Source organism: Bos indicus, chromosome 12 (assembly GCF_029378745.1).
Source record: "Bos indicus isolate NIAB-ARS_2022 breed Sahiwal x Tharparkar chromosome 12, NIAB-ARS_B.indTharparkar_mat_pri_1.0, whole genome shotgun sequence".
Lineage (NCBI taxonomy): Eukaryota > Metazoa > Chordata > Mammalia > Artiodactyla > Bovidae > Bos > Bos indicus.
The window spans coordinates 12332540-12350320 of record NC_091771.1 but is presented as its reverse complement, the minus strand read 5'-3'; the positions used below and the strand labels follow the sequence as shown (position 1 = coordinate 12350320).

Here is a 17781-nt window from a genome sequence, read left to right as displayed (position 1 = left end):
ATTCCTTAAAAAATAACTTTAAACTGAAAATAACAATGAATTATGGGGTTTACAACATACATATAAGTAAGATGTGTAACAAAATTACACACAGTTAAGAACTAAAAAAAATACTGTTCTACACTATACAAAAAGTGATATTGATAAGTTATCTTGTTAACCCCAGAGCAACCATCAAATACAAAGCAAAGTGGTGTGAAGAGGTGCTATCCTCTTTTTGCAGGTAAGGAACCCAAGGCTTCATCTTCACAGGATGGTTATAAGAATACAATTAATACATTTAAAAACCATACTTGATGTAGAAAGAACTGAAAAATGCTAGCTTCTTCCTTAGATTTATGAAATCTAAAAATATCACAGCTATCAGTTACTACTTTGTCTTTCAACACAATAATCATTCATGCAAAAAGAAGTGTGAATGTAATCTGATTATCTACTAAGATATCTGCTTCTCTATAAATGTCCTGTATATGAACAACAAACACAACTTAAAAAAATACCCTAAAGTACTGAGGCTGTGCACTTAATGTGAATACGCTTCCTAGAAGGTAGGGTAATAATATTCTTAACCTTCTGCACAATCCCCACCTACAAGATTATTTTTAACAAAAAAGTATGCTCAAAATTTTAATTCAGGAACACATTTCTCCATGTCAGTGGCATCTGTGATTTCACAGCTCTAAGAATATATTGCTGAAAAGGCACTTAAGCAGCTCGTGCAAATAATAATAAGGTTCTACCCCAAACTGCCAGCAGCAGGAATGAGTGAACAGATCTCCTTTGCAGATGGGCCCAGTGCTTGGCACATATGTAGCATTCTAAAATTCTGTGCAGAACCTATTAACCAACAGAATACATGAAGCATAAAAAAAAAAAAAGTGTGGGGATTACCTGGTGGTCCAGTAACTAAGACTCTGTGTTCCAAATGCAGGGGGGCCTGGGTTCGATCCCTACTCAGGGAACTAGATCCCACATACCACAACGACAGAGCCTGCAAGCTGCAACTAAGACCCAGGTGGAGCCAAATAAAAAAATAAACAGTTGTTTAAAAAAAAAAAAAGAGTGTGAAAGGTAATTTTAAGGTTTCAAGCTTGGGGAGCTGTAAGTGAAGCCAACTAGAGGGTAAGTGGAAGATAGCATTATTTTATGTCAAGATAATATCCAAAGAGCACCTAAAAAAATAAATTTAGCTGTGGTAGTCAGAGCTAGAGACACTACTCTAGGAATTATCTGCATACAGAGAGCTTCAAAGCTGACTGACCCTAGAGACTCTGACAAGACAGAAGACAATCATGACGAACAGTCCCCAGGCAGGTAAACGAAGAACCACAAATCAGTGGCAGTCAAAGCAAGTGAGGCAGCAATTTAGGAGAATTTAGGTGTCACTGAGGAGAAGGCGATGACACCTCACTCCAGTACTCTTGCCTGGAAAATCCCATGGATGGAGGAGCCTGGTAGGCTGCAGTCCATGGGGTCAGGAAGAGTCGGACAGGACTGAGCGACTTCACTTTCACTTTTCACTTTCATGCATTGGAGAAGGAAATGGCAACCCACTCCAGTGTTCTTGCCTGGAGAATCCCAGGGACGGGGGAGCCTGGTGGGCTGCAGTCTATGGAGTCGCACAGAATCGGACACGACTGAAGTGACTTAGCAGCAGGAGCAGCAGCAGCAGGTGTCACTGAAGTCAAGAAACAGTTTTAAGTATGCAGTGGTCAGTACTAGACTTAGCTAGGAATGAGTGTTTCTTCTTCAAATGCTGCAGGAGCCACACCACAATACCCACACACAATACCCACAGCCCTCAGTCAGTCACACCACATCCCTTACACTCTGCCAGGCAGGCACTGCTGAATTGCTGATGAACAGAATTTATATTTTTCACAACAGAAGTTGCTGTTTTATACCCATTTTTACATAAGAAAACTGAGATACAAAACATTTACTTCAGTGGTCCTCCCACCTTTCTGGCACCAGGGTCCAGTCTTGCGGAAGACAATTTTTCCTCGGACTGGCAGGGCTGCGGAGGGGGGGATGTTTTCGGGATGATTCAAGCACATTATATTTATTGTGCACTTTATTTCTATTATTATTACATCAGTTCCACCTCAGATCAGGCATTAGATCCTGGAGGTTGGGGACACCTGATTTACATACACATTTCTCCCTCATACACCTAGAACCTGTCCTGAAGGAGATCATTGGTGAGAGCAAGTTCAGAGGAGTACGAAGGGGAAAATTCTAACTGTAGGAGGTCAGAGTACACCGGAAGTACCCACCTTTTCCTGCTGTTCACACCCCCTTTACTAGAGAAATTGCAGTACCCAGCCTGAAAAAATACAAACTGTGGGACTTTTTTGGGACTTTTGTGTAGAGCACACCTACATCTTCTCCCCCATCTTTCCCCACCCTCAGCCAACAGGACTACAAGTAGGTACCTGATCAACTGGACCATCTATATCTCCAGAAATTCGGAATTAAGACATAGAGATATCTCAAGAGAACCACACTGCAAAATCAAAACATCTTGTGTCGGCACTAAAGCAAACCAAAGTCTCGTGCAAACCAAAGGTATGGGGAAGCAGAAACCAAGAACTTGAAAGAAACAGTCTGAAGAAGTCGAAACAGACATTACAGAGTAACAGAGACACAAGACCCGTGTCATGGCTTCCCAGAGAAAAACTGGCTGGTTAACTGCCTGAAGATCTTCTGGTTTCCAGAACGCTGAGCTGGACTTCAGACGCCTTCTGTCTGACAAATGCCCTTTTTAAGTAAGTTAATTCAAATGGTTTCTGTTTCTTGCAGCCAAATAATCCTCAAGACATTAAAAGAGGTCAAAGAAAAAACAGTGGGTAAGCAGTTACTATGTGCTTCACTGTAACTAAGGTTTTAAAAACTTTCCTGTCGGGGATGAAGAAAAAGAGGCTTTGTAGTATCAATGGACAGATCTGCTGGACTCCCAAACACAAACTCTTTTCTTTCTACTTTTTTCTTTTACACTGTACCTCTTTTTCACTCAAGTAACATCTAATCTGTTCCAATCCTCAATGCCATTTATCTGTTTTTTCCCATGAAACATTCTCTGATTAGTCCAAAAATGTTTTCTTTTCTCCTGTCCAGTCTCTAACCTATATATTTCAAATGCCTTTATGCTAGTATTTTATAATAAACTTTAATAATGAAGATGAGTGCCAGAATAAAGCCACTAGGAGCTGTCTGATTTGTTTCTAAATTGATGAAGTATTTTTCTTTCCTTACTTTACCACTTTATACACTAACCCTTAACTCAAGCCCAGGCCAGCTTAGATCTTTTCCTGACCTGCCCCATTCCTCATTTCCTCCAAATCATTGATTTGACTAAAAATGCAGGCCAGAAAAAGAACAGTTTAGCTTACCTAATCATCCTACCCAAAGTGACTTCATTTACAAGTATCTACATCCTAAACCTGAAAATATTGCCAAAGTGATTAAAAAACCAGCATAAAACTGTTTTTCTATCCCTGAAAATCAGCTTCCCAAGATGAAATGACAGAGAACTTCTTAAATCTATACAATCTCTTTTGCCCATTCTCAAAAAGACACTGCTGAAGTTTTTCATGTTTTCTCCAAGTACAAACAACAGCATAGCCTACTCATTACTGGAAATTTCCCTAAGAACAACCTAAAATGTATCATCTGATTTGGTTTGATTTACTTTTCCAGACAGTTAAGTTCCTGGAATGTTTCATTAAAAAAAAAAGAAAAACAAATGTACTATCCTTCTTCCATCCTTGAAAGGCAAAGGAAAACTTCTTCAGCTTCTAGAGTTCTCCGAAGAGTTGTAAAGCTAGAGAACTTCTCACTGTGGTTCAGGGTCTCTGGCAGGTCCCATATCCTCAATAACTGGGAAATATCATTGCTGCTACTGCTAAGTCACTTCAGTCGTGTCCGACTCTGTGCAACCCCATAGACGGCAGTCCACCAGGCTTCCCCGTCATGGGATTCTCCAGGCAGGAACACTGGAGTGGGTTGCCATTTCCTTCTCCAATGCATGAAAGTGAAAAGTCAAAGTAAAATCACTCAGTCGTGTCCGACTCTCAGCGACCTCATGGACTGCAGCCCACCAGGCTCCTCCGTCCATGGGATTTTCCAGGCAAGAGTACTGGAGTGGGGTGCCACTGCCTTCTCCTGGAGGTAAACCACTAGGCCCTTATTAACAGAGCAGCTATGTGGGTACAGATATTCATCCCTAGGTACCAGTTCAATTTTGGGAATTTGTTCTGACTGCCCTTTACATTCTCAGATTTCTCATAAACTTCTGTTACAGCCAAGAGTGAAATTCACGGTCAACCTTTGGGTCAGTTCTGCCACAGGGCCATAAAGAAAAATACAACTGTGTATTTTAAGAGCTTCATTAAAATGGTACTACCTAAACTGACAGTGATTGTGCTGGGCACTGGGATGCCATTTCCTCTAAAACCATAAATAAGACAATAATAAGACATGAAAATAACTGCTGAGAACCCTAAATTTTCTGAGTACATTTCCTATTTCCAGACATACCGAAGTCAGTATCAATCAATATATCATCCCTAACAAGGTGGAAAACAGCTAAGGAAAGCTTATGAGTTTTGCAAGGGACTGAGGAATTACAAAGCTGAAAAGCGAACCAGAATGTTTAACGCCAGGCTGCAAAAAGGCCATTAGATATATGTCTCAGCAGTATTTCTCACCCTGAAATTTCCTTAGCATCTTAAGCTAAACCACCTCCAGTTTAACAGGGGTTTCAGTGGAAGGAAATCAGAAAGACTGTCCCCACGTCATACACTGTGGTTCAGATTCTACTGCCATTGTTATTCTGCCAACGTTTTTAACACTTTGGTCACACCCACGTATTTTTTTTAATTAGGCAGTTTAAGTGCCTGGAATAAAAGAATAAGTCTACCCAGTCCATTCAGATGAGGGGTGGTGGCCTGCATTTGAGCTGTTTAACAGCGCTGAAGGAAATCTGAGAGCAGATAAATCCAAGTAGCACCCCGAGGAGCTGCTTGACGCTTTCCGTTTCTGTCACAGTATTTGGGCTGTGCCCGATTCCAGGGCTCAAAGGGATCTGACAGAGGATGGCTGTTGGTTCGGGGGACAAAATGCATCCTCCTATTCCTCCCGCAAAGGTTTCTGTGCGTGCAGCACGGATCCCCAACGAGGCACACGCAGCAGCACGCACGGCGGGGGCCCGGCTGTGAAGACCACCTTAGGGGACGGAAACTAGGCCTGTCACCCAAAGAGCTGCCGCCCCGCCGCCGCCCTCAGACCCCGGGAAGACCCTTCCGGAGCCCGAGGACCTCGTCCCCGTCCCCTCAGGCCCAGGGCCTCAAGCTTCCTCTCCTCTCCCCGCCCCGCTCCTCCCTCCGCCGTGCGAAGGCGCAGCTCCGGGCAGCCCCGAAGTCAGAGCCGGGGCTGCTGGCCGCTCCAGGCCGCTCCATCCAGCGAGGCCCCACGCCCCGCCGCCGCCCCAGCCAACGGGCGCCGCTCACCTCAGCGGGCGGACCCGCACCAAGGCTCACCTGGGGGGCCGCAGCCTCCGCAGCTCACAAGCATGACACCCGCCCGCAACGACCAGCGGCGCGAGCGGCCGAGGAGGCGGGCGCCCCCCTCCCGCAGCGGCCCCCAGCCCTCCCCCCTCCCCGCCCCGCGGCCGGCCCACCCGCCCCCGGCTTCCGCCACCGCAGCTCCAGCCCGCAACACCTCCGAGAGTCCTCACGCCTCCCACTGGCTATCGCGAGAGGACACCCAGCCTCTCGCGAGAAGAACTCCGCGACCAAGCCCGCGCAAAAAGTGGGTGGGCTTTTAAACGGGAGAGAAGGAACAGGAAAAAGCCTTCCCACGTGCTCCGGGGCTGCCAGCCGGATGGCCGCGCGCATCACGTGACCACGCCCAGCGGCATTCCCATTGGTCAGAGTCCGTTTGGCCCACGGGAGCTTTAAACTCGAGGCTGACCTACGAACCTCCTGCAGACGTCTTGCGCGCTTCCTGGTCCGTTACCTGGGGAACCGTTTAACCCTTTCCTCTGGCAAAATATCCAAATCTTGGCTTGCTCTGCGGTTCGGGTGTAAGGCCCTGCCTCCTTTCGTTCGTCCCCTAGGTTTTACCGCCGGAGGTCAGCTGGGCTCCTTCTTCGCCCCAGATTAGCTTGTGCTTGCTTCTGATTCCGGGGTCCCCTTCCCATAGCGGCAGCCCCTCGAGATCCGACGGCTCTAGAAGGGCTCATCCTCTGACACAGCTCCGCCCTTTCCCCCCAGCATTTCCCAGAGGACCATTCACAGCGCGCCAGGCCCACGGCCCCACGCAGACCTGGACAAATGGTATCAAGGGATCTCCAGGCCCTAATGCTCACCTTTCCGTCGTGAGGCGATGTCAGAATCGGGAAGTAAAGCCTTGATCACGGAGAAACCAAGACAGAGATGAAAAGCTAGTATGTTTAGAATCAAGGTAGAAAAAAAAAAAAAAAAAGAAAGTAGAATCGGAAGGGCTAGTCCAGTGAAGTTGCAGTCTCCTCGAAGACATCTATTCCTCAAGAGTGGAGATACCTGATAGATGAGAACGACATTTTTAAGTATATCTTCATTATAAGTTTTGCCCAGGCTGGGAGAGAGGAGGGCAAGGAACAAAGGGCATATTCATATGTTTATTTCTTAACAATTTTTTGTTGAGCTTCTGTGTTAGGGACTATTCAAACTCTGGATTGAGCATCCTCAAAAACATGTAAATCTAAGTTCTAGGGAGCTTATGAGCAGGGGAGGAAAAATATCTTGGTGTTAAGCTCCACGCAGAAGAAATGCAGGGAATGATGTGATTGATGACTATTGCAATGGAGTGGCCCTTTTGAGGAGGAAACATTTAAGAAGCATGCAAATATCAGGCATGCAAATATCAGAGAAGAATTTGGGGCGAAGGAAACTGCTAATTCTAAGGCCCTAAATTGGGTTTGAGGGGGAAGCTATGAGAAAGTAAAAGGAAAGTAAGCTTGGAAACACGCTTGGAGACGTAAACAAGCACAGGTTACATCCTGTAGGGTTTTGTAAGCCAATATAGGAATTAGTTTATTCTGAATGCAGTGGAAAGCCCTGGAGAGTTTTAAATAGGGAAGAGACACCTATGTTTTAATAATTTTAAGCTCTTTGCTGCAGAGCACGGATCTTAAGAAGGCCACAGAGGAAGAAGGGAGATTAAAGGATTATAATCTATGTAAGAAGGAGCCCCGAAATTTTTAATTTCCGATGACATTGACATTCCTGTTCTAAAATCTGTTAGGTCAGAGTCCTGGTTCTGTTTGCCATATTTTGTTAAAAAAAAAAAAATCTAGATATTCTTCAGTTACTGCTGTTTAATTACAATTGGAGAAATAAATGGGAAATTTTATTACATGGGAAAACAAATGGCCCCCCAAAAATCATTACCTTTGATTTTTTTCCCCTCCATTTACAACTCACAGATAACCACCTCTTCTGTCCAAAGGTCAGTTCTAAGAATAGCCAACATAAAATGATGTTCAATGCAGATATTTATTCCTGAGTATAAGATTTGAAAAGATAGAGGTCTAAGGCTAGAAAATGGAGATGTTTCACTAACAAGAAACAGAGATCAGGAGAACTGGGTTCCAGCTAGAACTCGTTAACTGGTGACTCAGCCAAATCAAGCAAGGTACCTTATCATCCGTAAGTCTCAGCTTCCTCATGCATAAAACAAGACAATGAACTAGCCTGCACGCAAAGTGGTTAAGCCTGAATTATATTTTGGCATGCACACACCCACAAGAGGGAAGCTGGAAAGGGAAATGAAATGAATTTTTAGAAAAACCTAACAGAGTCAGTAGCACAAGTCAAATGAAATTGGAAGCTCGTACGCGCGCGCGCGCGCACACACACACACACACACACACACACACACACACACACACACACACACACACACACACACACACACACACACACACGTATGCACGCACACACAGCAGCTGAGAAACTATCAAACTGATTAATACAGATACCAGGAATGCTTCCCTAAGAAACCTTGGCCTTCTCAGAGTGTGAAAATGGAAACATTCCACCTGCTCAACCTCATATTCCCTTTCTCTGTAGCTATTTTGAACCTATGTAGTGTGTAATAATGATTCACATATCCCTAATCAAAATTTAAGAACTAGAAATGTTTAAAAGATATGGAGCAATATTTTAAAGTTAAGCCAACACCTCGATTTTAATGAAAATAAGATTTCAACACTATAGGGTTATTTTTTTGAAAGGAAAAATACTGAATGAGAAAAAGTATTATTTTAACATATTAAGAGCATTCATTTAAAATGCTGAAAGAATCAAGTACTCTTTGAATGCTGTTTGCAGTCCTTATAATGATTAACTGAAACAGCTGCTCCATACTGCTAATTTAATGCACAATGGGCTCAACTCTCCCATTCTAACCTAAACTAATACAGCAATAAACCCTCCCAACTCAAGCTAGCAAGACAGTCACTGTTGTCTCTTGCGGTCTACAATTATTTCTAGGCCAACAAATATAAAATGAGAAGAAATTAGGATTGAAATCCATTTCTACAGGTGTCCCTAGTTCTAGATAATTTTTTATTTTCTTTTTTAACAGCTTGATTGATATATAATCCACTGATCATACAGTGTTCAAATGTACAATTCATTGGTTTGGGTATACTCTCAGAGTTGCCCAATCATTAGCAAAATCTAACTTTGGAACAATTTTTTTCCCCCAAAAGAAACCCCTTATCTGTTAGCAGTCAATCCTCCACCCTGTCCCCAGCCCTACACTACAGCTTTTTTCTTTTTATATATAAAAATTCTTTTATAGACTTTCCTATTCTGGAAATTTTGTATTAACAAATTTATCCAATATGTGGTCATTTGTCTCACTCCAGGCATTTAATGTTTTCAAGGGCCATCCATGTATCATGTAGCATGTATCAGTAGTTCATTTTTTTATTGCCCAATAATGATTCCATTGTATGGATATAGCACATTTTATTTATCAACTTATCAATTAATAGACATTTGTTTTGTTTCCACTTTGGGGCTGTTTGTGTGGATGTTGCTTATTCTTTTTTAATACTTTAAAAAATAATATATATATCCAGTTTACAAGTCCATATGTTTTTCTCCTAGCAGAATTACTTTGCTCCTTGTTGTTATTTAGTCACTGAGTCATGTCTGACTCTTCGAGACCTTGTGGACTCTAGGCTGCCAGGCTCCTCTGTCCATGGGATTCTCCAGGCAAGAATATTGCGGTAGGTTGCCATGCCCTTGTCCAGGGGATCTTCCCAGACCCAGGGATTGAACCTGTGTCTCCTACCTTGGCAGGTGGATTCTTTCCCACTGGGCCACCAGGGAAGCCCCTAGCTTTGTCTTTTTTGCCTGCTGTTTGAAATCTGCACTCATCCCCGGAAGGCTGGCATTTCTATTTGGGTATTTCACATCTGGCCATATCACTGCCCTGTTTAAAACCTTTTAAAAGGCTTGTGATTGGTCTACCCATGATCTTCCTAACTTTCTTCCCCGCTCTGATGTCATTCTCTTTCTCAGATAGTCTTCGTTTCAGTTCCTGGACGTAGGGCCAGACCGTCCTTGCTTCAGAGCCTTCCCACAAGCTGTTCCTTAGTAAATGTTCTTTCTCTCCCCATTCCCCTTAGCCTCTGAATGAATGCCCGTGAATCTGCCAGCATCCTGCTCTGCTCTCAGTTCGTCAAGAACTCTTCCTAACTCCCCAGACTAAGCCCCTCCTTATCTAGGACTCTCTACTTTTTCTTCAAAGCATTCATCAACTTAAAATGATTTCTCTTTGAGTAATTGGTTACTGTCTGTCTCTTTCCCCTGCTAGACTGCAAGATCCCTGAGCAGGAACCACATCTGTTTTTACTTAAACATGCCTGGCACACAGCAGGTGTTAGTAGTTCTTCAGTAACTATTCAGAGGAAGTAAGGGAGGAAGGGAGAGGAGGAGGGAAGGAAGGAGGGGAGAAGAAAGAGAAAGAAGGAGAAGGAGGGGGTGGGGAGGTGGAGGGGGAGGAAAAGGAAGAGGAAGAAGAGAAAAATAAGAAGGAAAGGAGGGAGGAAGAGAAAGAGAGGGAGGAGAAGGAGGGGAGAGTGGGAGGAGAAAGAAAGGAAAGAAGGAAGGAAGAGAAGGAAAGGGGGGTTCTATTTTTCCCTGTTTTTCTAGACTTGAACTAAATTATAAGCCCACCATGGAGGCTCTTGGGCCCACAGTACTACCTCAGCAAACCAAAACTTAGAGAACTTTTATGTTCCTGTAATTCAGCCACTAGACCAGAAACACAGTCTATTCAGTCAGACAAACCCCCCTGTTCTTGCCTGGGGAATCCCATGGACAGAGAAGCCTGGTGGGCTACAGTCCATGGATGGCAAAGAGTCAGACATGATTGAGCGACTAAACAGCAACAAATCCCCAAATGCCAAGGCAACGCCGAGTTTATTTCCTTGTTCCTTCTCACCCCAAGCAAGGTCGGCAGTGTGGCCCCAGGCACTCAGATATTTTCTGTTTTTGTTTTTCCCTGTTTTTTAGCCTGTAAAAGCTTCCTGCCTTTCATTCCATTTTGCAATTCTTGGAATGGAGGCTGTCTACTTCATGAAGAGTTAGCTCATTTGTATCACCTAAATTGTTTACTTTGAGCATTTTTTTAATACCAGGAAAGTCCTGGTCTTCAGCAAGTCCTGAAGCAAGGTCCTGATAAATGTTGTAAGGCCTATCTGTGCTGTGGTAAAGGAAATGAATAGAAAGCCTGGCCCATGCTTGAGATGGTGTAGCAAGGGAGGCACATATCCGCTGCCCGGTGCTTCTTACAGAGAGGGCGATGTGCGGAGGGAAAGGCATTGGTGTACAGTGAAGATGAGGCCTCAGTATGACAAGTCAGAGAACACAGGCTGTGTCTACTTTACCTAACATATACCAAGGAAAGCCTCAGTGGTCCCCCAAGTGCCCAGGACACATTTTAGTGGACTGATTCCCAGCAGTCAAGTTAGTGGCTGGTGGATCTCCTCCAAAGTAGTTTTGCCACTTAATGAAAATGTTACTTCCATTTGTTTGCATAGCCTAATGGAGCCAAGACATTTGAGTTATAGGCGCATGAAAGAATCCTGGCCCAGCCCAGATGAATGATTTCTTCTGATCACCTGCGGCATTAAGCATCATGTTGTTGAGGCTGTTGTTCAGCGAGTCAGGTACAACTCTTTTGTAACCCTCCCGACTGTAGCCCCCCAGGCTTCTCTGTCTATGGGATTTTCCAGGCAAGAATACAGAGTGGGTTGCCATTTGCTTCTCCAGGGGATCTTCCTAACCCAAGGATCAAACCTGCATCTTCTGCGTTGGCAGGTGGATTCTTTATCACTGAGCCACCTGGGAAGCCCACTAAGTGTCGTGGTTCTGACTCAAGTCAGCTCGTTCAGTCTGGTTCTGCCTTTCCATGGAACTAGGCATGCGAACAAAGCTAGCTGTCCATGTAATCCTCCTAATGACCTTTTGACGACAAAGCAGGCATCATCTTTCCTCCGGATCTCTGGAGCTTTACACCAGCAACCTCTGACAGCCAGGAGTAGATTCCATGTCGCTTCCTGTTTGAAAACTTGAGCCTCCCTTTGGCCCACTTGCTGAATTCCTGTTTCCTGCCTGAGTGATGGTGCCAGCTGGCTGTTCACTTGTGACAGAGAGATGTCAGTCCTTCTTTGTCACGCTGCTGTTTGGGGATTTGGGAGGTTTTAGTAATAACAAATCAATACTCACACGTTATGTAGAATAATGGAAAATACAGGAAAAGAGAATAGAGCTGATTCCCTTTCTAGTGGTTGCTTTACATACTTATCGTTTCCCTGATGGCTTAGACTGTAAAGAATCTGCGGGCAATGCAGGAGATGCTGGTTCAGTCCCTGGGTCGGCAAGATCTCCTGGAGGAGGAAATGGCAACCCACTCCGATATTCTTGCCTGGAGAATCCCACAGACAGAGGAGCCTGGTGGGCTACAGTCCATGGGGTGGCAAAGAGTCGGACATGACTGAGCAACTAACGTTTTCACTTTACATACATTATTTAGTAATATTTAATAAACCAACTTTGGAAGGTGGGAAAATATGAAAGTTATAATTTCATCAGCCAGTTAAAAACATAAAAATACTTTTTAAATTTAAAAGATGAAGTATCTCATTCATGACTTTGTTTTGCGTGAGTGATTACTCAGTCATGTCCGACTGTTTAAGCCATCAGAGAAACGGTAATGTATGTAAAGCAACCACCAGAATACTGGCGTGGGTTGCCATTTCCTACTCCAGGGGATCTTCCTGACCCAGGGATTGAATCTGCATCTCCTGCATTGGCAGGCAGATCCTTTACCACTGAGTCACCTGGGAAGCCCTGACTTAGTTTCACTAGTGTGCATATTACATCACAATCTGTTGTGTCATTTATAACACTTACCTTACTCGTTTGTAATGAGTCTCCTGAAGGACAAAAGTTCATCTTAACCTTTTGTATAAAATGACACCTAGTAACATTTTTTGTTGTTTGTTTGTTTTTACTGCAGTACAGTTAATTTACAATGATGTGTCAATCTCGGCTATACAGCAAAATGACTCATAGACATATATACATTCTTTAATATTCTTTTCCATTATGGTTAATCCCAGTAATGATTTTATGTATAGTAGGTGTTTATTAAATGCTCCATGACTGCTAAAATCCTGACTATAAGTATTAGTAAACAGTACAGAAGATAATTCATAAGTACCACTCCAAATTAAAGACATATTGAATTGGAAAAATATATTTGAGTGCTGTTATATATCATACTCATATATAATAATTATTCTGATTTAAAACATTATGCTGCTGCTGCTGCTAAGTCGCTTCAGTCGTGTCCGACTCTGTGCGACCCCATAGAAGGCAGCCCGCATAGCTAAATGACTAACTTAACTTCCAATATGTAAAATACAGGTATACCGTCTTTTAAGAAAACATAATGTATGACTGTATGAAGTTCAAAAACAATGTCTAAATATAACTGCTTCATAAGACAGCTTTTAAAATAGCAGTGCCCTTCTTATTTTGTGTGGTTGGTATAGAGTTAACTGTGGGCTTTCCAAGTGGTGCAGTCATAAACAATCTGCCTGCCAGTGCAGGAGACACAAGAGACACGTGTTCGAAGCCTGGGTTGGGAAGATCCCCTGGAGGAAGAAATGGCAACTCACTCCAGTATTCTTGCCTGGAGAATCCCAATGGACAGAGGATCCTGATGGGTTACAGTCCATGGGGTCACAAAAGAGTTGGACATGACTGAGCACAAGCACAAAGAGTTAATCATAAAATAGAAGAGCAACACTTTATAAAATAAATTTTTACTACAGCGACTTCCCTGGTGGCTTGATGGTAAAGAATCCACCTGTCAGTGCAGGAGACACAGGTTCAATCCCTGATCCAGGAAGAACCCACTTGCCAAGAATCAGCTGAACTCATGCGCCAAACTATTGAGCCTGTTCTCTAGGGCCGGGGAATCACAACTACTGAGCCCATGTGCCACAACTATTGAAGCGCCTATCCTCTAGAGTCCATGCTCCACAAAAAAAGAAGCTTCTGCAACGAGAAGCCGGAGCATGGCAGCTAGAGCGTAGCCCCCTCCGGCAGCAACAAGAGAAAAGCCTGCACAGCACAGCTCTGTGATCCAGTGGATGTTGGTAATTTGATCTCTGGTTCCTCTGCCTTTTCTAAATCCAGCTTGAACATCTGGAAGTTCTCGGTTCATGTACTGTAGAAGCCTGGCTTGGAGGATTTTGAGCATGACCTTGCTAGCATCTGAGATGAGTGCAATTGTGCGGTAGTTTTAAACATTCTTTGGCCTTGCCCTTCTTTGGTATTGGAATGAACTCTGGCCTTTTCCTGGAGCTTTTCTGGAGTGGGTAGCCATTCCCTTCTCCAGAGGATCTTCCTGACCCAGGCAGGGATGGAACCTAGGTCTCCTGCATTGCAGGCAGATTCTTTACCATCTGAGCTGCCAGGAAAGCACTGCTTTTTGAAAGCCTGTCCATATCTCACATTTGATTGACCAGGTTGCTATCCTTATCAGTTGCTGTAATAAGATTCTTACAAGGATCTTGTTATCTTGAAACATCATGATTAAAGGCAAGGTGTAATGGGTGTAACATGATTCTTGCTGAGCTCCTGTTTCACACTTGAATAGCCTGTAACTCTCTTTTTCAGGTGCATGCATGCGAGCCTAGCCGCTTCAGTTTTGTTGTTGTTATTTAGTCACTGTCGTGTCTAATTCTTTGTGACCCCATAGACTGTAGCCCGCCAGGCTCCTCTGTCCTTGGGCTTTCCCAGGCAAGAATAGTGGAGTGGGTTGCCCTGCCCTCCTCCCAGGGACCTTCCTGACCCAGGAATCAAACCCTCATCTCCTGCATTGGCGGGCAGGCTTTTTACCATTGACACCACCTGGGCTGGTCAGTAGCTATTCTGAAGTTCCTATATAAACATCTGATGAAAACAAGATGTATAGTAAAATAAAACCAATAGGATACCACACTACCTTTTGTATATGGGTTGTGGAAATGTCATTCTTTTATGGAAAATACAAGTCAAGACTTTACTAGGTTGGTGCAAAAGTAATTATGGTTTTACACTGTTGCACTTTGACATTGGAATACAGTCTTAAATGAATGTGGTTATGTTATACATCATTTTGATGCATGTTTCTTGCTTTATGTTTTTTTGCTAATGACTTATTACTTGCTGTTTATTTTAGACTATAGAAATGATGTTAGACAAAAAGCAAATTTGAGTGATTTTTTTTTCAAGTTCAAAATGGGTTGTAAAGCAGTGGAGACAACTCACGAGATCAGCAACGTGTTTGGCCCAGGAACTGCTAATGAATGTACAATGCAGTGGTGGTTCAAGAAGTTTTGGAAAGGAGACGAGAGCCTTGAAGATGAGGAGCATAGTGGCCGGCCATAGGAACTTGACAACAATCAAATGAGAGCCGTCATCGAGGCTAATCCTCCTAAACTACGTGAGAAGTTGCCAAAGAACTCAAAGTCAACCATTCTATGGTCATTTGGTATTTGAAGCAAATCGGAAAGCTGAAAAAGCTTGATAAGTGGGCGCCTCATGAGCTGACCACAAATAAAAAAAAAATTGTTGTTTTGAAGTATCATTGGACAGTGATGTGAAACAAGAAGTGGACTGTGTACACCAACCAGAGACAACTAGCTCAGTGGCTGGACCAAGAAGAAGCTCCAAAGCACTTCCCAAGGCCAAACTGGCACCAAAAAAACATCATGGTCACTGTTCGGTGGTCTGCTGGCCTGATCCACTACAGCTTTCTGAATCCCGGAGAAACCATTACATCTGAGAAGTATGCTCAGCAAATCGATGAGACGCACCAAAACCTGCCATGCCTGCAGCCGGCATTGCTCAACAGAAAGGACCCAATTCTTTTCCATGACAACGCGTGACCACACGGCAGGTCGCACAACCAGCGCTTCAAAAGTTAAATGTGTTGGACTACTCTCACCAACCAGCTACCACTTCTTCAAGTGCCTCCATGAGTTTTTGCAGGGAAAATGCTTTCACGACCAGCAGGAGGCAGAAGATGCCTTCCAAGAGTTCATCAAATCCCAACGTATGGATTTTTGCACTACAAGAATAAACAAACTAATTTCTCATTGGCAAAAAATGTATTGACTGTAATGGTTCCTATTTTGATAAATAAAGTTGTGTTTGAGCCTAGTTATAATGATTTAAAAGTCACAGTTTGAAACCACAATCACTTTTTCATCAACCCAATACTAGGTACTTCTTGGACTTTAGTGTCAAATCCTGTGCCCTGCCAACTTTAATATTAGTCTGAATTTTTTATAACTATTCTTAATTATTATGAACATTTCTTGCTCACTGTACTCTTTATGTAATGCCAAGAATTCAGCTAAATTCCAGGAGGAACTAAAGCCCTTGGTGGATGTCTGCTGAAATGTATGCTATCTTATTCGATTCTGAATCATTATTACCTCCTCACTTTGGCATGCTCCAAAGTGCCTGCAGTTCTACCTGGTCTCTACTAAAAAGGTCAGTGCAGCCTTCTTGCTACAGCATCCTTCATTAAAACAGAAATGGACAGTGAAAAGCTCTTTCTGAAGAAGTAATTGATTCTTAGACGCCATGTGGAATCTGTAGGGCATGGTATGCAGGACATGGCACATCCTTCTGCCAGGACACAGCAAATGCTTCCTCTTCTTGTTTTTAACGATCTGATTCACCACTTCCCCTGGAGACAGGGTTTTGTGACACCAAAATGTTCAATCCTCTGATCCAGCCTGTATTCCACTCCTGTCCCTCATCCTGAAATGACAATAATTTACGAAAAGTCTTAGTTGATCAGTCATGTCTGACTCTTTGCGACCCCATGGACTATAGCCCACCAGATGCCTCTGTCCATGGAATTCCCTAGGCAAGAATACTGGACTGGGTTGCCATTCCCTTCTCTATGGTATCATTCTGACCCAGGAATCAAACCCGGGTCTCCTGCATTGCAGGCAGATTCTTTACCATCTGAAGCCCATAATATATGAAGAGACCCAGCAAATTTTCTGCCTTCCCTCAATCAGAAGTCTCTCTCACATTACCTACAAGTCAGAGAAGATTGCCATGAATTGCCATGAATCCTGACCTCTGTTCACTTGTTAACTTTGGCCAACTTGGGTTCTACTTTTCATGACTCGTGGCTTCTGATACCTGCAGGTCAAAAGGTGAAAGTAATGAAACATAAAGATGCACAAGTATACACAAGCACAAACACCTGCAGGGAGAAGCCAAAGGCTTTCTGTGTCCCCTGCCAAGAAATTAGTCTCCCTGTCCACCTTCATGATGGATTTCCTCACTAGGCTCCCTCCTTCTCAGTGATGTAACAGCAACTTCACGGCTGTTCCAGTAACAGGTGGTTCACTTCCACCTATTCCAGGAGCCGCTGGGATGTTCATATCGGTCATCTTTGACCTCCATAAAGGCATCAACAAAAGCACTGTAGTCTCAGGACCACGCTCTCACCCCAGCCCCTATATTTATATTCAGGATCACTTTACATCCTCTTTTCACCTGGTACAATCATATACCATCCTGATACAATCATGGTCCTTGCCTATGATCAGTACCTCTTTTCTTTCTTAAAAAAAAAAAATCTCAGTTTGTAAAATAAATTATAATGACATTGTATGTATGTCCTGCTAGACAGACCTTTTTTTTCCTGCCATGTCAAAATGGACCTGTCCTGGGATACTTGCCAGAGAGAAATAACCAGCCAAATCCTAAAGTTACAATCTTCAGTTCTACTCTTCCCCCTACCAAGAAATCTAACGGTCGTTTCTCCTTCCCACCATCTAAATTGAAATGTCATCCATCCTTACCTCAGAATATCAAAAGTGCATGAACCACATTTTCTAACTAGGGTACTTCCTGGACTTAATTCTCTTTGTCAGCGTTTGTAGCTGTAAAATATGGTGAGGAATTCTAAGTCACAAAGGATAATTGACAAGCTTTCTCAAGGAAGCCAAAGTGACCTTCAAGTGATATGTCAATAGAGGTACCCAGGGACAACCCTACCAGCGTGTTTCTAATCTCAGTAGCATCCTGGTAATTTCTCTCTTTAAAACCTTTTGCAAAGCTGCCTGACACCTGTCTCATCTTCTCAACATTAAGCCTGCCATATTGGTTTGACCTACAACTACAGCTCTTAAGT

General features: G+C 43.4%; 1 protein-coding gene across 4 annotated transcripts in view; it reads right to left on the bottom strand.

The window, feature by feature from the left end:
• Positions 1–5674, bottom strand: part of AKAP11 (A-kinase anchoring protein 11) — a 51694-nt gene extending 46020 nt beyond the window's left edge. For 3 of the 4 annotated variants that reach the window (XM_019971210.2, XM_019971213.2, XM_070800024.1), the window contains exon 1: positions 5541–5674. The gene's annotated coding sequence lies outside the window, so the exon portion shown is untranslated. Of the gene's footprint in view, positions 1–5510 lie in introns of all 4 variants that reach the window. The other variant, XM_019971211.2, reaches the window with a different exon arrangement.
• Positions 5675–17781: the final 12107 nt, after the last annotated feature.